Source organism: Mercenaria mercenaria, chromosome 10, assembly GCF_021730395.1.
Source record: "Mercenaria mercenaria strain notata chromosome 10, MADL_Memer_1, whole genome shotgun sequence".
Classification (NCBI taxonomy): domain Eukaryota; kingdom Metazoa; phylum Mollusca; class Bivalvia; order Venerida; family Veneridae; genus Mercenaria; species Mercenaria mercenaria.
The window spans coordinates 44,316,832-44,340,504 of NC_069370.1; the positions used below are offsets into that span (position 1 = coordinate 44,316,832).

Sequence of the window (23,673 nt, forward strand, 5' to 3'; positions counted from 1 at the left end):
ATTGTTTCTCTTCAAAAATAAGCCTTTTTGATCGTTCATTGTAGGTATTTGCCATGAAAAATGGTTAACATTTTTAGTTAAAAGCTTTTCAAATTATGGTGACAGTTTTTCTTTGAATCTGTCATTTAAACCTGTGGCATGTTTTGAGACCTTGACATTTTGTAGACAAGTTTTCTTATTTGTTAAGTTATTGAAAGCCATGGACATTCAGTAGCCAGGTTTCAGTAGAACTTTTGATTGCTACTTATCTATCAGGTCTGAAAATCTTGTGGACAAAGTTTCATATAACTTTGATTGTCTCACATGTCTGTCAGATCTTGACATTTTGCTGACAGATTTTTGTGTGGAAATATATGAATGTGGACATGTTTGAGATCTTGACATTGTGCAGGCTTCCTGTCATCTTTTCATGAAATCTGTTTACTTCTTGAAAGTCTTGGACCTTGAACAACCAGGTTTATATAAAACTTTTGACTGGCACATGTCTGTCAGTTCTTTACATTTTGCAGACAGATTTCCCATGGATTTTTTTTCACTTGTCTGTTAGATCTTAACATTGACTGTGCAGTAGAAATCTGTCAAGTTGGACATGTTTTAGCTCTTGACAGTTTGCAAGCAGGTTTTCTGTCATCCTTCCTTAAGTCTGGTAACTTTTTGAAAATCTTGGACAATGAGCAGCCAGGTTTCCATTGAACTTGTGATTGTCTGTCAGGTCTTGACATTTTCTGACACTTTCTGTATAGAACATGTAGCAGATCCTGATGTTGAGTACACAGGTTTTCCATAGAACTCTTTATTGGCACATGGTCTACTGTGACTTAAAATTTTGCAGGCAATGCTTATATAGAACTTCTGACTGGCAGATGTCTATCTGATGTAAAAATTGAGCAGAAAATTAAACGTCTTCTATTGAACTTCTTACACATGCATTATGCAAACAGATTTTGTGTAGATACTTGAGCTGTTATTATGTCTGTTAGACACTTCACAGACCGGTTTCATTTGGCTGTCAATCATCTAATAAAATTTTGACATTCTGCAGACACCTTACTACTTTTCATTTGACTGTCAAACATCTTATAACATCTTGACATTCTGCAGACACCTTACTACTTTTCATTTGACTGTCAAACATCTAATAAAGTCTTCACATTCTGTAGACACCTTACTACTTTTCATTTGACTGTCAAACATCTTGACATTCTGCAGACACTTTTCATTTGACTGTCAAACATCTTATAACATCTTGACATTCTGCAGACACCTTACTACTTTTCATTTGACTGTCAAACATCTTATAACATCTTGATATTCTGCAGACACCTTACAACTTTTCATTTGACTGTCAAACATCTTATAATATCTTGACATTCTGCAGACACCTTACTACTTTTCATTTGACTGTCAAACATCTTATAACATCTTGACATTCTGCAGACACCTTACTACTTTTCATTTGACTGTCAAACATCTTATAACATCTTGACATTCTGCAGACACCTTACTACTTTTCATTTGACTCTTATAACATCTTGACATTCTGCAGACACCATACAACTTTTCCATTTGCCTGTGTGAATCACTATGTTGTGAGTTGGATCCCCTGGTAAGGCATAAGTTCTTTGTGATGATTTATATCGTGTCCCGATTGCATCTGTCCTACCTTCCAGATTCAGATGGAGAAATTGGCAGATACTTGCAGAAAACAGGTTATTACTGGACTACTGTCACAGAGTCCAGAAACACGGGTTATATTAACAACTTCTGTTTATTAACTGAAATACTATTGTAAAAAAATGGTGCTAAAAAAAAGAAAAACACACAAGCAATCTACCATGGCATTGTGCAGACAAGCATTCTTTGGATTGCCCTTTAAACCTTCTACACTTTCATGACAGGTTTTCTTTAGAGGTTGTACTTCAATCAGGTTTCTTTGGATCTTACTTAAAACCTATTACACATCAGACAAGTTGTATTTTGGTTTGCAATTATACCTGTTGCACTGTGAGCAGACAAGTTTTAAAACTTGCACATTTGACAGGTTCTCACTGGATCTGCAGTTATCTACCTGTTACACATCAGACAAGTTTTCTTTGGGTCTGCAATTATACCATATACACATCAGACAAAGTTTCTTTGGATCTACAATTATATCTATTACACATCAGACAAGTTTTCTATGGATCTGCAATACCTGTTACATGTCAGGCAAGTTTTGTTTAGGTCTACCAATAAGCATGTTGCCTTCCAGATATGTTTTCTTTTGATCTGCAATTATATGTGTTACACATCAGACAAGTTTCCTATGGATCTGCAGTGTACTGTTACCTGTTATACTTCAGACAAGTTTTGTTTAGGTCTACCAATAAACATGTTGCCTTCCAGGCAAGTTTTCTTTGGATCTGCAGTTCTACTGTGTTACACATCAGACAGATTTTCTTTGGATCTGCTATTATACCTGTTACAAATCAGACACTTTTTCTTTGGGTTTGCAGTTATACCTGTTACACTTGAGACAAGTTTTGTTTAGATCTGCCAATAAGCATGTTGCCTTCCAGATATGTTTTCTTTGGATCTGCAACTGAAACTGTAACACTGAAGTTCTCTTTGGATCTGTCATTAACTTTGTTGTATCTCGGACAAGTTTTCTTAGGATCAAGATTTGGACAATCTTTTGAGGGAAAAATATGTTTTATATTATTAAGGCTCCCAGTGTGTCTTGAATAAAAAAAAGTACTAGCACTAATGCATAAAATGTTTTGTTTTTTCTATTAATATATTCAAATGTTATAGACACTGCTGGGAATAAAGACAGAAAATATTAGTGGGTAACATTCTCTATTACAGTTTAGTGGCCAAGTGTTTCTGTTATTATTCTAAGCAGTGAAGTCTTTAGGGTATCATGTTGTGCTAAGGCAGATGTGTGCTAGACACTGTTATTACCTTATTTCTCAATTAATATAAATCATCATTTATTGAAAAAAAAGGCACAATAGCTATTACTTTGATATAAGAGTTAAGATATTTTAAAATGGTTGTTTTTGTAGACTGGTTTTTAGGGGTTATTATCCACCTTTTCAGTGTGTGCCTGTAATGTGGCAAACATGTTACATGTGGTTCTTGGACAACAATATATGTATGAAAGGAATTGGAACCACTGTGCTACTTTTGCTTAACACTTGGTTATGCTGTATCTCTGTGATTCCAGCAGGTATGCAAGATTTGAATCCATACCTTGATGTAACTGTGATGTGAAATAGACTTATTTAGTCCCGTTTGGGGCCATATGACTTTGTACTATGTTGATGTGCTGTAATTCCCAAAGAAGTCAAATTGCTGGGCAGACAGTTCAGCAACCTGTTGAAAATGGTGTTAAAGACAAAAAAGTAAACTATTCTTTCTGTATACTTTCAGGCTGGCTCAGAAGTAACTGGATATCATGTGAATACTTTCAAAAATGGTCGTCTGCATGCTGAGGTGTAAATTTTCCTGGCTGTCTTCTTCCCAGAATGTTTCCAAAGGTATGACTTCAGCTTCAAATAGCCTTCATTTTATCCATCACTTCTGCAATTATTAACATGAAAGAGATTGAAAAAAGGTAATTCATATGTATATTTGTTGCGAAAATTATATCCCACACATCAGTGGGATGTCAGGGAAATAATTTAAAAAAAAAAAAACAAAAACCAAAGAACAAGGCCCATGCATTGTATAGGAATTTTGAAAAATTGCCGGTGAAATTTTGAAAAATGGAAAATGTAAAGAGATAGCAAGGAAACTTTATTTGGCCTTAGTGGTCAGTGGCTGTAGGGTTGGATGTTTGGCCTTAGTGGTCAGTGGCTGCAGGGTTGGATGTTTGGCCTTAGTGGTCAGTGGCTGTAGGGTTGGATGGAGACCAACATTCCAAATATTTTTCCAAAGATAATGACTTGGTTTTAAGTAACAGTATCAGCAAAATTAAACTACCTTTCATTTAAAATTCATGAATTTTCTCTCTTTTTTTAGCTCACCTGAGCACAAAGTGCTCAGGGTGAGGTATTGTGATCGCTCACCGTCCGGCGTCCGTCCGTCCGTTGTACGTCCGTCCACACTTTCCTTTAAACAACATCTCCTCCTAAACCAACAGGCCAATTTTGATGAAACTTCACAGGGATGTTCCTTGGATGGCCCCCTTTCAAAATTGTTCAAAGAATTGAATTCCATGCAGAACACTGGTTGCCATGGCAACCGAAAGGAAAAACTTTAAAAATCTTCTTCTCAAAAACCAGAAGCCCTAGAGCTTAGATATTTGGTGTGAAGCATTGCCTAGTGGACCTCTACCAAGTTTGTTCAAATCATGACCCCGGGGTCAAAATTGACCCCGCCCCAGGGGTCACTTGATTTTACATAAGAAAATCTTAAAAAATCTTCTTCTCAAAAACCAGAAGCCTTAGAGCTTAGATATTTGACATGTAGCATTGCCTAGTGGACCTCTACTAAAATTGTTCAAATCATGACCCTGGGGTCAAAATTGACCCCGCCCCAGGGGTCACTTGATTTTACATAGGAAAATCTTCAAAAAATTTCTAAAAATAAACCAGAAGGCCTAGAGCTTAGATATTTCACATGTAGCATTGCCTAGTGGACCTCTACAAAATTTGTTTAAATCATGGCCCCCGGGGTCAAAATTGACCCCGCCCCAGGGGTCACTTGATTTTACATAGGAAAATATTTAAAAAATCTTCTTCTCAAAAACCAGAAGCCCTAGAGCTTAGGTATTTGACATGTAGCATTGCCTATTGGACCTCTACTAAAGTTGTTCAAATTATGACCCGGGGGTCAAAATTGACCCCGCCCTAGGGGTCACTTGACTTTACATAAGAAAATCTTCAAAAGTTTTCTAAAAATAAACCAGAAGGCCTAGAGCTTAGATATTTCACATGTAGCATTACCTAGTGGACCTCTACAAAATTTGTTCATATCATGACCCCCTGGGTCAAAATTGACCCAGCCCCAGGGGTCACTTGATTTTACATAGGAAAATCTTCAAAAATTTTCTAAAAATAAACTAGAAGGCCTAGAGACTAGATATTGACATGTAGCATTGCCTAGTGGACCTCTACAAAATTTGTTCAAACCTTGTCCCCCGGGGTCAAAATTGACTCCGCCCTAGGGGTCACTTGATTTTACATAGGAAAATCTTAAAAAAAAAAAATTCTAAAAATAAACCAGAAGGCCTAGATCTTAGATATTTGACATGTAGCATTGCCTATTAGACTTTTACAAAGTTTATTCAAATCATGACCCCTGGGCTCAAATTGACCCTGCCCCATGGGGTTACTTGATTGTACATAGAAAAATCTTCAAAATTTTCTAAAAATAAACCAGAAGAGCTTAGATATTTGACATGTAGCATTGCCTAGTGGACCTCTACAAAAAGTTTTCAAATCTTGTTTTTAAAGTTACTTAAAGAAAATTTCAACTATATTTTCTCATAATTCTTTTGATTGATTTCTATTATGATCTTTTGACCTTGAAGACTTGTCCTTAAGTGCAATGATAACAGGTGAGCGATATAGGGCCATCATGGCCCTCTTTTTTTAGCTCACCTGAGCATAGATTGCTGATAGTGAGCATTTCAGATAGTTGGATGTCCATTGTCCTCAATGTTATTTAAGAACATTTTCTAAACCACTATGCCAATTTCAACCAAACATCAGAGGAATATTACTCAGAGTGGTCATCTTTCAAACTTCTTCAAATCTAGGTCATCGATGCTGGATTCTGGTTGTCATCGCAACCGAAAGGAAAAACTTTATAAAAGTTTTTTTCTCAGAAACAGCTGGCCAATTTTGATATAATTTCACAGAAATTATTGGGACCCTCTACCAAATTCCTTCAAATTGTTGATTTGTTGAAAAATGTGGCTGCCAGGCTTAGTTGTATGCAAAATTTTTGAAAATCATCTTTGACACTACTGGCCCGATTCAAAAGTAATTTTAAAGCAATCAGATAATTCTTTTTCACTAAAAAAGCACGGCTGCCAGGGGCCAGGGTTAAATTTCCTTATATGGCATAATGGAAAACTTTGAAAATATTCTGAAACTTCTGGCTCAATTTGAAAATAAGTCACAGAAATGCGCCTTGGGTGAATTAAAGTGATTTCACACAATGTCATGTTCTTTGGGTGACCCTCTACAAAATTTTGTCTGGATCACCTTCCTCGCAACTGCCTTGAAAAAATCCTTTTTATCCCCCGCCGATAAAATCGGGAGGGGGGTATTGAAATGGCGTTGTCAGTCCGTCCGTCCGCAGCCATTTCTCAGTAACTACTTGGTAGAATTTCATGAAACTTGAAATAAACATGGACCAACATACTGCGATGATGCCCGTCAAGTTTTTTTTGATTGGTCAATTTCCCTCAGAGTTATTGCCCTTGATTTAATAAAAAATGTCCGTCTGCAGCCATTTCTCAGTAACTAACAGGTAGAATTTTATCAAATTTGAAAAAGAAGTGAACCAAGATACTATGCTGATGCCCGTCAAGTTTTTTTTTTTGATAGGTCAATTTCCCTCAGAGTTATTGCCCTTGATTTAATGAAAAATGTCCATCTGCAGCCATTTCTCAGTAACTAGCAGGTAGAATTTCATCAAACTTGAAATAGACATGAACCAAGATACTGCGATGATGCCCTTCAAGTTTTTTTTCGATTGGTCAATTTTCCATATAGTTATTAGCCTTTAATTGTTTAAAAATCCACAGATCTGTACATAACAAACCAACCAATTGGAAGAATATCATTAAACTTCTTTCATTCTTTTCCATGGACATTTATTATAAACATGTGATGTTGTGTACCTACACCTGGTCACCACCTTACCTTGGTCACCCCCCCCCCCCCCCCCCCCCCCCCCCCCCCCCATTTTTTTTTTTTTCATTTTTCGTTTTCTATCAATATTTATAATCAACGTGTAAACTGTTGTATCCTCACCCCACCCACCACCCAAACAAACCATTCATTTTCTTTTGATTTTGACTAATGAAATTATTTGCTTCTTGGTAACATTCTTAACTTTTTGCTGGATATATTTTTTTGCCATTCCTCAACTCTGACCCTTTCGGCGGGGGATTTCAATTCATCGAATTTGCTTGTTTCTTTCTATTTTTCGCTATTTTCACGAAGTCTTAAATTATGTAAATTATGTCATCATTCCACACCCCACCCACCCCCATTACCCACCCGTATTTTTCAAAACAATATACCAAAAACTGTTCAAGCAAGGTATATAAAACTAGGGTGAGAGATCTAAGGCCATCATGGCCCTCGTTTGTATTATGCTACAAAAAAAATGAACAATAAATTTGTCTGGGACAGGAAAATATCTGAAAAAGTCAGGGAATACTGTGTTGGATAATTTTGTTACAGAGTGCTCATTTGGTCAAGGCAAATAAACTTAGGGCTAGAGCAGGGCCCGACCTTAAGGACTGCCCTATTGCCCGGGGCAGGTAAAAGTGGTGTGCAGGCAGGCAAAAATCATACTCAAGTGCCAATCGGGCAAATGAAAGACATGAAATACTTCTCAGAAAATCATGTAGCACCGTTATCAAATCACCATGTTACATTCAGGCAACCAAAAATTGGGTTTGGGCAAGTAAAAATGTAGCTGAAGTTGCCCTATGGGCAAGTTAACCACAGAGTTAAAGTGGAGCCCTGTAGAGTCATATTTTTTGGAACAGATTTCAACAAAGAGCTGTATAGTTATCTTTGCGCAAAGAACATAAGGCTGTAGCCCTGTTTGTGGCAGGAAATTTAGGCTTGATCAGTCCTTGTCTGCTGGCAGATAAGAGTAGAAATTGCCCCCCCTCCCCCTCCTCGCAGGTAGAACTACAGTAGTAGTTGTCCTGCAGAGTGACAGAAACAGGTGACTGTAATTATATTTTGGACAAGAGAATTTACAAAAGTAGGTTAAAGGACATTGACAAGGGGTTTTATTCCAGTGTAAGGAAGAGGGACATGTGTCGATTGATGTAGTCCAGTGTGGGTCAAGGGGCATAAACAAGGACTGTATTCCTGTTTTAGTTAAAGGACATACACAAATGGCTATAATCCCGTTTTGGGCATTAGAGGGACATGCAAGTTGAAGGACCCTTGCGGTTAACTGTAAGCATAACTCTATGATCAAGGATTATTGGTTAGATTAAATAAGGTTCATAAATTCAAGGTTATTCTCGAACTTAGTTTTGTTAGATGTTTTATTCCCAATAAATAAACCCTTGGAAGGGTTTTATACAATTTCGAACTTAGTTTTGTTTGATGTGTAATTCCCAATAAATAAACCTTTGGAAGAGTTTTATACAATTTTGATACCAAACTCTTCCTGTTTACTGGTTGTCCGTGAACTGGCTGCTGACAGATTATGTATTCACTAATGCTTAAAAATTGTTGGAATTAAAATGGATAGAAAAAAACCTTGTCTTCATAAAAGATATAAAAGATTTTATTTTTCTTCTTTAAATGAAGTCTTGAGACTACTCAAAATAGGTTTTCTTTACTATAATTTTTGTATCATTGCTGCTTTGTAAGAAGGCAACAATGAAAAATCTGATTTGTTACGTACACTCTAACCTGTATATAAAGACCACATGTAGAAAATGAAAAGTGACAGTGGTTTATCAACACAGGTATCAGGGCTTTTTTCACCTAAGGTGGTAATCCCAAAGCAAAAAAGTATGTTTTTTTCCCAATTCTGAATTTAAATTCCCAAATGATCCTTTTAGGATTTTTACTGTTTTAAAATAGTTTTGCTAATCTGTATGTATATTTTGGTTATCAAAACAACAGTTATACTGTTAAACAATTTCTGAAATGCAGTCCATTAATATTTTACACAAAAAGTATCTTTAACATAGATTTTGGTAATTTTCACATTTTCCCAATTAAAACAATTTCCGAGAGCTTTTTCCCAATTCCACTAATGTTGGTGGCATTCCCAAAATGATGGGGGGAAAAGGCCTGGGTATTGATTGTGTAAAGGCCAATATTTTATAGTAGTGTTTTTTATTCTGAGGTGTTCTTAAGTTTAGGTTTGACTGTATATATTGGTAACGTAAAAATGAATTTAATAGCCAACTTAAATTATAATAACACCAAGAAGGGGACTACTAGCAATGTTAGAATTATGTATGTACTAGTAAATATCTATTAGTCCTTATATAGTAGATGTGTGGTATACAGTATCAATATATTGATTGGTATTTTCAGGTATTGGCGAGACAGACACGTTATTATCCAGCGCTAACTGATGTCCAGACACGAGAAAATAACCCCCGAGTGATCGAAAAAGTATTGAGAACTTGGAACTGGCAGCTTGTGACGGCCAACACTGAAAAATAATTACAAAGGTGAGTAAATTGTTTGTTTTTTTGTTGTGTCATTATTGACTTATAACTGACAGTAGCTTATAAATAGATTTGCAATTTTTTTACTTTTAAACTTTTCAGTTGCAGACTGACTGATAAAATACTGAGTTAAAAAATTTAAATTTTCAAGTTATTACAGACTTGAATATTTGTTTGAATTTGATGGTTGGCAGATTTGTATGTTGCTGTTACATGTTTAATACCTTTAAATATGCAAGTAAGCAAAAACAATCTTGTCTCTAAGGCAGGAAAATGCTTGTCAAGGTATAGTCCTAGTTCTACAGGGAGTGTTGTTGTTCATGGAAACTGTGATGCTTTTACCTATTTTCCATATTGTGCCCCCCTCCCCCCACCAAGTGCTAAATGTGAGTACGTGCTTCTTTGTCAGTACTGTTGTCCACTTTTTGTGCGTGGTTGATAATGTATGAAGTTGATACTACAACTATTTTTGATTCCTTGGTAAGGCATTTTGTTCATGATTATGATTGGTTGAAAATCATTTGACTAAGGTTATTCACACTCCACCTTTAGTTCAAGTTGGGAAGTTGCATCTCTAAGGTTATTCACCTTCCACTGTTATAGTTGGAAAGCTGCTCTAAGGTTATAAACTTCCACCGTTAGTTCAAGTTGGGAAGTTGTCTCTCTAAGGTTATTCACCTTCCACCGTTAGTTCAAGTTGGGAAGTTGCCTCTCTAAGGTTATTCACCTTCCACTGTTAAAGTTGGGAAGCTGCTCTAAGGTTATAAACTTCCACCGTTAGTTCAAGTTGGGAAGTTGCATCTCTAAGGTTATTCACATTCCACTGTTAAAGTTGGGAAGCTGCTCTAAGGTTATAAACTTCCACCGTTAGTTCAAGTTGGGAAGTTGCATCTCTTAAGGTTATTCACCTTCCACTGTTAAAGTTGGGAAGCTGCTCTAAGGTTATAAACTTCCACCGTTAGTTCAAGTTGGGAAGTTGCATCGCTTAGGTTATTCACCTTCCACTGTTAAAGTTGGGAAGCTGCTCTAAGGTTATAAACTTCCACCGTTAGTTCAAGTTGGGAAGTTGCATCTCTAAGGTTATTCACATTCCACTGTTAAAGTTGAGAAGCTGCTCTAAGGTTATAAACTTCCACTGTTAGTTCAAGTTGGGAAGTTGTCTCTCTAAGGTTATTCACCTTCCACTGTTAAAGTTGGGAAGCTGCTCTAAGGTTATAAACTTCCACCGTTAGTTCAAGTTGGGAAGTTGCATCTCTAAAGTTATTCACCTTCCACTGTTAAAATTGGGAAGCTGCTCTAAGGTTGTAAACTCGTTAGTTCAAGTTGGGAAGTTGAAGTTTACTTGCGGAGAGCAGATTCATACTGGTAAGGAATCGGGAATAATGGTGACTGACCGACATGTATAACCGAAATACTCTTGAAATCTTCAGTTAGTGGACCTGTAATGGCAGTCCGCATTTTCCGTTTATGCATTCTTTGTATGAAGTTTAAGCTTTCTATCGTTCCTAGGGATGTGTCGTATTATGGATATACCGGGATATTATTTGGCAGTAAAAAAGTATGCGTTATTGTACAAAGTTTTCAGACCTATGCGTTGTGTACAACAGTGTTTCCAGTCACATAATTATGCAGATAACATAAAATATGTGCATTAAACAAGAGAAATGAGTTACTTTGAAGTCAGAAATATCACCCGCTTGGCATCATGGCTGTTCTAAACAATGTAGCACTTTTTAAGTGTACTGAATTGAAATGACTATATAGGGTTTGACAATATTTTGAATAAAAACCAGGAATTAGATTTCTATGGGAAGTCAAATTACATAAGGACATAGGCGGATCTTATGGGCCGTTCCACGTAGATGTTGAGAAAATTAGATATCCTGACATTTCTTTTGGCTTTCTTATACCCATGCAAGGCAAACCACTTATTTTTGTAGCAAGCTACTGTAAAAATTTAAATATAAGCATTTTTTTTGTGCATTTATACGGGTATAAACCACATTGGACTTATTTCGAATCGTCCCAATAATTGCTAGTGCGATTCATGCATTTGCAAGAAGTTCCAGTGTGGTTCTTGCAAATCCTCAAAGAATTACTAGCCCTGTTCATGCATTTGCAAGAAGTTCCAATGTAGTTTATACCAGTCGTGTATAAACACAAAAAATAGCTCTTAATTCTTAAAAGATTACAGTATATTATGATGCATATTGCGATACCACAAAATACCTTGATGCCAAATTTGTGATAATTTTCTTGTTATGAAACTTAATTCTGTTATGGCGGAAAGAATCTGAAATAGCATATAAGAATGCTTAAACGCACAGAATTGCCGACTGTTATGATTATAAGTATGGTATTTTAAGCAAAACAAAAACAATCATTTAATGGTTCATAAATGGTAATTTTGGTAAAATTTACACTCCGCTAACCAAAATAAATTTACTTCTTAACTTCTGTGTTTGATTTTAAGATGGTAGGAATTCTGTTAGATATGATGCAGTTACCAAAAACGTCCAGCCAGACTGGTCTTGTCACATTGAAAGCAACTTTGGGATACAATCTTATGAGAAGACATAGTGTTTTAATAAAGTTGGGGGAGGTGAGGCAGAAACTGATTAACAGCTTTAAAGAAGCATTTTTTTTTTTTGTACTTTGGTGACGAAATTAGTTTTTAAATTTTTAAATTGTTCAGATAGACTGTTTCAGTTGGTGCTCTTGTAAGGAGTACACATTTTCTTATTCTTGTAAGTGCAAAGTTTTTTTTAATCTTGCTGTCATGAAGTTTTTGTTCAGATGTAATGAAGTAGGACCTGTTCTAAAATAAAAATGTATGGGCTTTAGTAGAGCCCGAATTGTTGTCTGTCAGGGCTTTACTAGAGCCCAGTTCATTCTTCTAATGAAGCCATCTTGGTGCAATGGTTATAAAACTCAAAATTATAAAACTACAAATTTCGGAAAACATCTTTGTCAGATTCATACTTATGCTCAGAGACGGCCAAATAGATTCCTGGTACCTTCGGAAGATTTATACAAATGAGATGCCTTCATGTGCCTAGCATACACAGGAAGAAAGAATCTGGAGTAGCAACTTTTTTAGCCCTCACGAGCACTTTGCTGAGCAGTGGAAAAGGTCCACAATATTCTAGTATCCAACAGGCCTCCTAGTGAAACCTTTAAACCTTTAAAACCTTTAATTTCAGAGCAAACTTAAAACCTTTAATCTTCTGAAAAAACCTTTAAAACGGCCAAATAGCCTGTAATTTCACTCAAACCTATATTTTTGTTCAGACTGCTTGCGTGCAGTTTAAAGCTAAAATGGTTATACTACTGTATTCTTCCCCCTTTTAAGTGTTGTTATTAGGATACTGCTTGTGTATCTTCATCTTGAGTTTCAGAATGCGTTGTGTTCACCAGACCACATACATGTAGTAAATACCTATATATATTATATGTTTTCAACGAGAATTCCGACAAAAATAGCCTTTATTTACTCTTTATTTTTTAATATTTTACACTAAAAGGCCTTTATTTCCATAGATTGGAGCCTTTATTAAACTTATTTTGTTTAGCCTGCTAGGAGGCCTGACCAATTATTTGTCGAAATAAGTTAACCATCAAATTTATGTAGAACTAATAATCCTTGCCGGGACTTGTTGAGTTCAAGCAAACAGTGGTGTTCAGTTTTCAGAGTTCAAGTGAACAAGGTTCGACTGTACATTATATCAATAGATGCATCATTTAAAATAATAATGTCTCTCACCACACAGTGGTGTGGGAGACATATTGATTTACTCCAGTCTGTCTGTCTGTCTGTCACAAATCTTTTTCGCACTTAAGTTGAACATTTCTCATCCGATCTTCACCAAACTTTTAACAAAATGTGTTTGACCATAAGTCCTCGGCCAAGTTCGATAACTAGCCAAATCGGCCAAGGCACTTCGGAATTATGGCCCTTGAATTACCGAAAATTGGCCTTTTTACTCTTGTCCACACTCTCTAAGTCAAACATTTCTCATCCGATCTTCACCAAACTTGAACAAAATGTGTTTGACTATAAGTCCTCGGCCATGTTTGATAACTAGCCAAATCGGCCCAAGCACTTCGAAATTATGGCCCTTGAATTACCCAAAATCAGCCTTTTTACTCTTCAAAAAGGTATATTTGTAGTGAGTAAACAGTATATAAAGACTGACTTACTATTTAGATGATTAGGTAGTTTTTAAAAAATGGGAGACATGCGCTTTTCTCAAAAGCAGCTCTAGTTTTGGCCTGTAATCATGAAACTGAATTTTAATTAATGAAATAAGATATCCAATATTAATTGCACCAATGGGAGACAACTTTACATGTTAAAAATACACTGCGTAATTTCCTATATATTTTCGACCAATCTGAAGTCCTCGAGTTGATTCCATCTGACCTCCAGGCAGTCTCAGATTTTTGCTCATTAAAGACCTGTCAAATAATGTGCATGCTGGTATAATAATACGCTGCACTTGAATGATGTCATAGGGCCTATTTATTGTAATAGTGTCATAAAAAGTTGAAAAATTGTTGAAAAAATGCAATAAACTAACACTGAAACTGACAAATCTATTAAGTTTAATGCTTTTATTTTAGCTATGTCGAATAACCTGCATTCATTTTTTTTTTTTCAAAATTAATGAATACATTTATATTAGTTGGTGACTAATATTATAGCCAAAAAAAAATGTGTATAATCAAATTAAAAATAGAATTCCTGTAATTACACAAAATTTGAAATATGCAAATTTATATACACACAAAAAGAAGTACACAGATTTGATTTAACCGTTACCATGTTGGACACCTTTGATTCTGCCTTTGCGACCAGTGTAGATCATGATCAGCCTGCACATCCATGCAGCCTGACCATGATCTGCACTGTTCAGTCAGTATCTTTTTGGTAAGCACCCCTTTAAACTGTCAATGGTACTGTCCAAATTGGAAGATGGACAAGTTCATTATTATTTATAAAAATTTAGCAGAGTAAGGGTTAAAGCAAGAAAATTAATCCCAACAAAATTTTACTGGTTGTTAGGATTTTTGTTCATATACTGAGCCGCACCATGAGAAAACCAACATAGTGAGTTGGCGACCAGCATGGATCCAGACCAGCCCGCGCAGTCTGGTCAGGATCCATGCTGTTCGCTTTCGAAGCCTATTACATTTAGAGAAACCGTTAGTGAACAGCATGGATCCTGACCAGACTGCGTGGATGCGCAGGCTGTTCTGGATCCATGCTAGTCGCAAACGCACTATGTTGGTTTTTTCATGGCACTGCTCTACTGTAGATTTGTTCTAAACTTTAACATCAGATAATTTCTTGGCACTTGGAACTAAATACAAGAAATACTCTGCTTCTTAGATACTTTTCATATTAGAGTGGAGGTGGAGGGGGAGGGGGTAATTACAAAATTTCATAAATATTGGTAAAACATCTTTCTGAAAAGGATCTTGTTTAGCGAGTTTTTTTTATATTTTCCTCTTAAAGGTTGTTAATCAGATTTTGGTCAGGCAATGAATTTGTTGAATCAGGTTGTTGAAATATCCCATTATCTATCAATGCAAATGTGAAACTATAAATTACCTTGAAATCAAAAGAAATATATGGTGTTTTCAATACTTTCATTGTCAAGGGGGGTAATTAACAATATATCTTAAAAACAACCAAATGTACACCTCGGATAGGGATCTAACTCTATGCAATCTTAAATAAGTCTCTAATAGAATATAATTATGAAGAGTGAAAAATGTAATAAAATGTTGCTTAAATGAGATTGAAAATTGAAAGATGTGTTTGACATCCTTTAAAATGTTGGCCAGTGAAAACAGCAGAGACGTAGTTAACTCCCCTAGTCTCTTTTGAATGCTCATACATAGTACAGACAAAAGTGAAACTGTATACAATGTTCAGACAAAGGGTCCTCTAAGGCTTTATAGTTCTTGTTCTTTACTTTACACTTTATAGCATTATGTAATAAAAAATTTTTTTTATGTTACTTTAGTACACAGGGTGTATAATAAAACAGGAAAAAATGTATAATAAAAACTGGAGTTTTTTGTTTTTTGCTACTTGTAGATTTTACAAACTGCCAAAGGTAAGCATATAGTAATTGCACTGTCGGGTCTCTACTTTCCAAGATCAGTGTCACAGGCAAGGATCATAACCAAAATAACTGGCAAGGAAAACCCCATTCACCAGTTTCAGTTTAAAAGTTGTCGCTTTTTTGGTTTTCAAATTATAATTTAAAAAAAATGGAAGTAAAAGTTGTCTTTCCTTGCTTTATTGCCTAAATGACAAATCCCTTCCCTTTAATAATTGTTCTATTTGCCTTAAACATTGTCTTTAAATGTTTTATTTGCTTGGCTGAGTAACTGTTAGCCTTAGTTGTTTTATTTTCTTGGCTGAGTAACTGTTAACCTTAGTTGTTTTATTTTCTTGGCTGAGTAACTGTTAGCCTTAGTTGTTTTATTTTCTTGGATTAGTAACAGTTACTGTTGCCCTTGTTTGTTTTACTTGCTTGGATGAGTAACCATTGCTCATATTTGCATGGATTAATAACTGTTGCTCTTAATTGTTCTATTTTCTCGGATGAGTAACTGTTACCCTAAGTTGTTTTATTTTCTTGGATGAGTAACTGTGGTCCTTAGTTGTTTTATTTTCTTGGATGAGTAACTGTTGCGCTTAAGTAGTTGTTTTATTTTCTTGGATGAGTAACTGTTGCTCTTAAGTACTTGTTTTATTTCCTTCCATGAGTAACTGTGGTCCTTAGTTGTTTTATTTTCTTCGGTGAGTAACTGTTGTCCTTGCTTGAACAAATAACCATGGTTGTTAGTTGTTGTTTTTTTTGCTTGACCAGTAACCAGTATCTTTAATTGCTTGGACAAGTAACGGGCATCCTTAGTTATTTAAAAAGTTGTGGGCAGGACATGGCGATTTTATGTCTTTAATGGTCACATTGCAGAATATTTGATGTAATGAAATGACATTTGATGAGAATTTAGAAAAACTTAATTGACTTGTGTCTGACAGGCAGATAAACAAGCTGGAGTATATCAGCCTTCCGAGAAGAAGAGTATTTGAGCCGCGCCATGAGAAAACCAACATAGTGGGTCTGCGCTTTCAAAGTCTATTTTGCAATTAGAGAAACTGTTAGCGAACAGCATGGATCCTGACCAGACTGCGCGGATGCGCAGGCTGGTCTGGATCCATGCTGGTCACAAACCCACTATGTTGGTTTTCTCATGGCACGGCTCATTTATTCTGCCAGTGTTAAAGGGTTGATATGTTGTGATTTAGTCAGAGATTAAGCAGTATCTGAAAATCAGACACTATTAATTTCTATTCTACCTATATGTCAGAACAGAGCTTGTCTCCATAATGACATCAGAACATCTAGATGTAATCTTGAAATGCCACTAAGATGTGTCTAGACATTATTCAAACCCCAGCAGGGAATTCTAAATTCTATTAGGCCTGCTGCAGGGTTTGTCTAATAATATAAGAAATATTCACCTTTTCCCCCTAATTTTTGTTCGCATTTATTATTGATGCTGTCAGACTAGTTGATTTGAAGAAAAATACTTTTTATTGGTAGATCATCATCAAATTATGAAATTGTCTGACAGACATTATGTAATTTAATGTGAAGGGAATATTTTATATGCAAAAATCTCAGCACTAGGATGTTACTTGTCTTGAATCTTTCATGACCTGTCTTCTTCTTTTTTTTTTTTATCTTTTAAGTGCTTTTTTTTCACTTGCAAAAGTTCATGGACAGTTGTATAGTCTAGTGGCAAATGCCCATGCTGGGCTAGACGTTTTATACAAAGACTTAAATCACTATTTCTAATACCAAGGCAAATGTTTGCTCAAAAAAAAGTTTTGAGAGAGAAAAAAGAATGAGTGAAAATTTGAATACTATTCCTCAGCTGATATTTTTTGTGTCTTTTTCAGGCTGTTTGAGAAGGCCTCTTGAGGAGAAGTTGTATAAAGTACTGGTGGAGAAGTTGTAAAGTACTGGTGGAGAAATTGTACAAAGTACTGGTGGAGAATTAGTACCAAGTCCATCAGTCTGCTGGTCTTAAAATTCGAGCCTTGGAAAATGTTGAGGTATGTTTTGGGGCTTGTTCTAACCTTGACTTAACCTTCGAAGTGTCTGGCTCAGTGCTAACAACTGCCCTGTTACCTGGTATATGTAGGTAAAGTTTCACTGGGACAGGCGGAAAATTTGCCATGACCTGCCAGATATTTTCAATAATGATATTTTTAAAGAGAATAAACAACTGGTAAAGAGTGTAAGATAAAAATGAAGGTTAAGTTGTCAAAAAAAATTTTTGCTAAGGTTAAAAATTCAATAAAACTAACATATTGAATACAAGACAATTTCGTAGACAAAATGTTCCTATTCAGTGTATTTGATAAATAAGTTTGATAAAGTCATGAAAAAGATGAGACAAATTCATAACCATAACTGAAGACTTGGATTGAAGACCATCTTTGAAATGAAGTTTTAGCTATGATTTGTGTTAAGAATTTATTTTATAATTTATACTCTACTTGCTTAACCCATATCATGCTTGACACGATCGACTGTGCTTTAGCAACCAATGTAGATCATGATCAGCCTGCACATCTGTGCAGTCTGATCATGATCTGCACTGTTCGTTGTTCAGTCAATATCTTTTTGGTAAGCACCCCTTTTAACACCAAATTGGAAGATTGGTAAGTTCATTATAGAAATTTAGCATGGTTAGGCTTAAGTAATTTAACTTACCAGCTGTATTGTTTTTTGCTCATCTGAATAAAATGTTTGACATTCTGTCAGTGAAATCTCACTGAGTAAGTTTTGATTAAGTAGAAAATTAAATATTACAAGTCAAATTATATTTTAGTTGTTATCTCTTACTCAATCTTGAAGGATATTTTAGCCCTTAAGCAAGCACAAAGAAAAAAAACTTAAAAAACTTAACGTTTCAGATTGTATTACAGTGTTGCGTTTTATTGTCAAGTTAACATCTAATTTGAATGAGCTTGTGCATTTTAAATGGATCCTCCTTCCTTTAAATTGCCGAGGGAAATGGTAAACACAGCTTGAAATCAAAGGATTCTATGCCAAAGAGGTGACAGTTTCTACAGTCATTTTCCCACGCTAACTTTCGTACCTTCAAACTAAAAAAATTACACCAGTTGCGACATTTCTTTGTTCTTTTGGCGGATCTATTGACAAGATAGAATTAACGCGATTGTTTTACTAGGCATCTCTGCGGCTTCTCTGGCTTCTTCACACCCTTAACTAAATTAGAAGCAGTTGATACATTGATACAGTACGGTTTCCCTTTAAGTTACAGACAAATTAAGAAAAGACGGAAAGTTTGAATACGGAAAATAAAATAAGTATTTAGAATCAATGGTGAACGAGAGTGGTTGATTTACTATTCATCTCATGAATAATAAATAAGCAATTGACGGCTCTACTTTCCATTTTTGCTGAAAGGTGTCGTTTTTGTCGAGTTTGTCATCTTTAAATTCGCCCAGCAAAACATTTCATGAAAAGAAAATTGAAAATGGAGAGATTTGTTTAAATTTTCATGAATATGGAAGTGATAAACTTTTAATGTTGTGGCAGACTTGAGCAAAAGTGATCAATAGACTAGAGGTACTGCATAAAGTTTTACTGTTCATATACTGTATATATATATAACAGGGCACTAGACAACTTTTGGGACAGGTACCCATACCCTCAAAAAGGGGAATTTTTCGTCGTTTTAAGATTAAAGGGGAAGTTTTTAGCCATATATATGTTACTACTTTTCACACGTTAATATTATTTTCAATCTAATGTACTTATATTGCAGCAGTAACCTTCCTTAGAGGCACTTTAATATAACTTGAAACAGAGTTCATATCTAGTTGTGTCAAACAACCTTTTATCAGGGGAATTTTCTTCCGAGAAAGGGGAAAAGAACATATTATTTTATGAGGGGAATAGGGCCGATATTTGGCCCCAAAAATGGCCAAACGAGTTCCCTGTATAAAGAGTTAAAAGAGTTATCTGGGTTTGTCAAGAGTTCTAATGTTCTTGGTTATAAAAAATGCAAATTAACCCTTACCCTTCTAAATTTCTATAATGAATTTGTCCATCTTCCAGTTTGTGACAGTACCATTAACTGTTAAAAGGGGTGCCATCATGCTAATCATGATCTACACTAGTCGCAAAGTCAGAATCAATGCTGTCCAGCATGATAAGGGTTAACAATTTAACGTCAAAGGCCAGTAGCAAAGTTTCAACATATCATAATGTAACTTTTTCATTATCACATAAAATCAAAAGAGTTAAAGTGGCAAGTTCTCGTTTATTCCAGTTTAAAAGATACAACTAAAAACTGTACTATATTATATGCAAGGAAGGTCAAAATTTTGATAGATGGGCAATCCCCATTTATCAAGATACTTTGTTTTAGGTATCAGACCTGATTTTATATTTTGCCTTACAAATACTAGTTAAACCTGTGCTTTGTACCTGTGAACATAGACCACTTGGCATCAAAGACCACTAGTTTGATTTTCAGATTAACATTTTCAGTTTTTAAACACCATGTGCATATAGAGATCACTGTATTTGGCCTTACCAAGAATGGTATATATTTGGAAGGGGGATGTTTCCTAATTCATAAGGAAATGTAAGATGAAAGCCAGAAAAAACCAGCAATGTCTCTTCGTGAAAAGGTCATAAAATTTCTGTTATCCAGAATTTTATAAACTGATATTTTCATTGTAGCCTAAAATGTTCAGAAAGGTCTTGCTTCCAAACTCGGGGTTTAAAATGATATATTAAATATCTGCATCTTGCATGTAAAAGGTTGCAATTCATGAAAAACCCTGGTATAAATTTAGTGGATCTAACAGCAGCCATTATTTTTATATATTTTGATTTCAGGTATAAAGATCTGTAACTAGGAGACAATGTCCAGTCAGTAGCAATGGTTATCATCAGTAGCCAGCAGACCACTTCTATTTGGGTATTAGCAGAATTCAGTTTCCAGCAAAGGGATGTCCATTTTTCAAGATGCAGTAGACAACTATTTGTACAAACTGGTGGTTTTGGTTACCAAAAGGCTGCTTTAGCTTAACAGCAGACGACTTTTTGATCACCGAGGAATGATGTATTGGTTACTACTTTATGACTGAGTTACTAAGTTACCAGCCAGATCAGTAGACCTAAGTACTAATTGATGAGAAGGAGACTTGGTAAACAGGAAACATTACACAACTGAGTAGATAGTGCTTATTTTTCTGTAAACAGTGCTTGGTAAAAAGCATACGGCGCTCAGTTTCCACAGGCTGTGCTTGGTAAATACATACGTTACTCAATTTGCAGCTGATTGTGCTTGGTTAAAATGATATGACTTGGTTTCAATGTGATTGCATTTAACAGCACAGAATGCACGGGTTTCCAGCAGATTGTACTTGGTTAACAGCATGTGTCACTCAGTTTCCAGCAGACAGCATATATCACCCTGTATCAGGCAGTCTATGACTTGTAAATTACGTACAATGCTAGGTTTCCAGCAGTCTGTGTCTGGTAAAAGCAGAGGACAGCTTCAAGCAAACTGTTCCAGGTAAACAGCATTCAGCAGGTGGTGTGTCCAGCAGTCTTTGTCTAGTAAACAGCAGATGACATTTGGTTTCCAGCAGTCTGTACATGGTAAACTGCACTTGAAATATCATGATGGCTCAAAGCGCTGTTATTAGTAGAATTAGTAAAATGTCACATGACACACAGTAACGGCAGACAACACTGTACTACCGGCAGGCAGCATCTAATAAGCCAAGGACATTACATAGTTATCAGGAGACAGTGAACTGCAAGCAGCACTTGGTAAACAGCAGGCAGCACTTGGTAACCAGCAGATGGCACATGGTATCCAGCAGAAGGCACTTTGTAACCAGCAGATGGCAATTATTATCCAGCAGAAGGCACTTTGTAACCAGCAGACGGCACTTGGTAAACGCAGATGCACTTGTTAACCAGCAGACGGCACTTGGTAATCAGCAGATGGCACTTGGTAACCAGCACTTGGTAACCAGCAGACGGCATTTGGTAACCAGCAGACAGTCGTTTTCGATACGAGAGTAAGTTAAAATGTTTCTTTCTATACCAGCTTGACTGTTACGGTCGTGCAATTGTTAAGTCACAGTATGTCCTGCCAGGTGGTTATGTGGAGCAGAAGTCTTGCCAGTAAAACATCCACAGGTTGGCTCTCTAAGGTAGAAGTGAAGGTCCATTGTGGGAAGTTTCATTTCTTATAGAGAACAAGTAGTTACTGGTATAAGATTCTGAAACACTGGTTAGGTAAGTGACTACCATATGCAATGAGATCTGGAAAAAACTTTTACCAATTGAATACAGGTATTAATATAATTATTGACAGAAAATCAGTTTGGCAAGTTAGCTCACTGGCTGCTTTAGACAAGTGGCTGTTTAATACAGAATGGTCTCTAAGGTGGGTTTAACTGTATCAAAGACATATGAAGTAGGGATGTGATTCTTCCGCATTTCAGCTGATTTCCTCTTTTGACAAAAAGTCAGATTTGGCAAGATAAGTGCAAAAATTGTAATTGTGTTGAAAGGTGTAGGGTCTGTCCTTCCATTTCCTCGTTTTTGGTCATCCTGCTGAGCACGCCATGGTAAAAGACCCTATCCTGTACCTCAACCTGATAGGGTCATTTAAGGTAAATATTGGGATGTGAGGTCATCACCTTTGGTGGCCTTACAGTCTGGTCAGTAGTTCACCCTGACTGACCTTACCTTGATTACACATCCCGACAGCCAATAATCAGTCTACTTGGCTGTACATTTTTAAACCACTAAGTAAATATTCATAAACAGAGTACAAATATTTTCAAAAGCCTTATCTACCAAGTTTAAAGTTTCCGTCTGACACATGAAGGTTAAGCTTTGTCTGATGTACTGTTTAAACCCTTCACTAGGTGATATGAATATGTTTTATAAATACACACATTCGGTCTGGGTTATTATATACATGAGTTCAGTCTGTCTAGCGGGCGAATACATACATGTACCTTGTCTCTATTTATGTACAGCGGTATAGACCGTTCAACCTAGTGTATATTGAAATGGTAGTACTGAGTTAGAATATTGTTTAATGTGAGAAATGTTTTTAAGAAAAATCGTAGTGTTGGATGTGTATTAAAATGTTGGAATTAAAATAAGGACATAATGACATTAAGTTAGAACGAAGATATTTTTACCCTCTGGGAGAAATAATTTATCAGTTTTTGAAAAAGTAATTGGTTAAGTCCTGAGGAATTGTTGTGACTGTCTATATGAAGTTAAATGAATTGTACAGGTAGTATATACATGAAAAGTAGTCACCTGCTAAACTTTTGTCCCGACTTGGGATCAACGTTCCGTTTCGTGTGGATTAAAAGTTCTTGAGAAGTTCATATTCCTGTTGACATTGGCTTAAACTGTTCTCCGAGACGGAATTACGGAGACAATTGAAGTATAGGAAAAAAGTATTAATGAATTTCTCGGATGACTTTGTTGTCAAAGAATCGGTGTAGGTTGACAGGTAGTCTGATGGTATTGATCAGTGTTTGTCTGGATAATTCAGATCTATTTGTAATCTGCCAGCTTGATGTATTATTTCTGTGACGCACGATTAGTCATGATCAAACGTTCTAGGCTTATGGTAAGTGATGTCCTCGTTTTTTTTGGTATGATTTAAAACTTATATGTACTCTCGAGATTTTACTATCAGATTTATGTTTTACATTGATTCTACAAGATAAAAGACTGTCTAGGAATGTTTATATTTTATGAGTTGAGGTAACCACATTTAGTTCAAATCTGGACAAGTGGCAAGTGAGTTGCAGTTTTCTTAGTAAATTCTCCTTCAGGAGTTGCAGACAAAACTATCACTGATGTGGATATGATGTCATACATAATTGTGGTTAATCATAACCTGGTTAGTGGTTACCAGTGTCAGACACACAATACAATTGTGATATTTGAGGTTTTAGGCCAAGTGTGTAGCTTATTAGTGCTGGACCTTGCAGGTTTGAACCATGCTAAGGGGTACTATCCTACGGTGTGATGTGACACCTGTACCAATATTCCAGGAAATGCAGTTTAGTGTGTGTTTGGGTTTAACATCTTTTTCAACAACTTTTCAGTCATATAAACGATGGTGTTTACAGTAGCAGTGAGCACATGCCCAACTTTATAGTGCTGCCTCAC

At 35.9% G+C, this 23,673-nt stretch overlaps 2 long non-coding RNA genes across 6 annotated transcripts in view; both read left to right on the forward strand.

The window, feature by feature from the left end:
- Window positions 1–21,471, forward strand: part of LOC123561784 (uncharacterized) — a 108,257-nt gene extending 86,786 nt beyond the window's left edge. For 3 of the 5 annotated variants that reach the window (XR_006688516.2, XR_006688518.2, XR_008372745.1), the window contains 4 exons: window positions 3,415–3,521; window positions 9,243–9,382; window positions 17,364–17,519; window positions 20,347–21,471. This is a non-coding gene — a long non-coding RNA (uncharacterized LOC123561784). Of the gene's footprint in view, window positions 1–3,414; window positions 3,522–9,242; window positions 9,383–15,485; window positions 15,505–17,363; window positions 17,520–20,346 lie in introns of all 5 variants that reach the window. The other 2 variants (XR_008372746.1, XR_006688520.2) reach the window with 2 other exon arrangements.
- An 11-nt stretch (window positions 21,472–21,482) lies between these two features.
- Window positions 21,483–23,673, forward strand: part of LOC128559899 (uncharacterized) — a 67,059-nt gene continuing 64,868 nt past the window's right edge. Inside the window, exon 1 of the long non-coding RNA XR_008372747.1 lies at window positions 21,483–21,542. This is a non-coding gene — a long non-coding RNA (uncharacterized LOC128559899). The remainder of the gene's footprint in view (window positions 21,543–23,673) is intronic.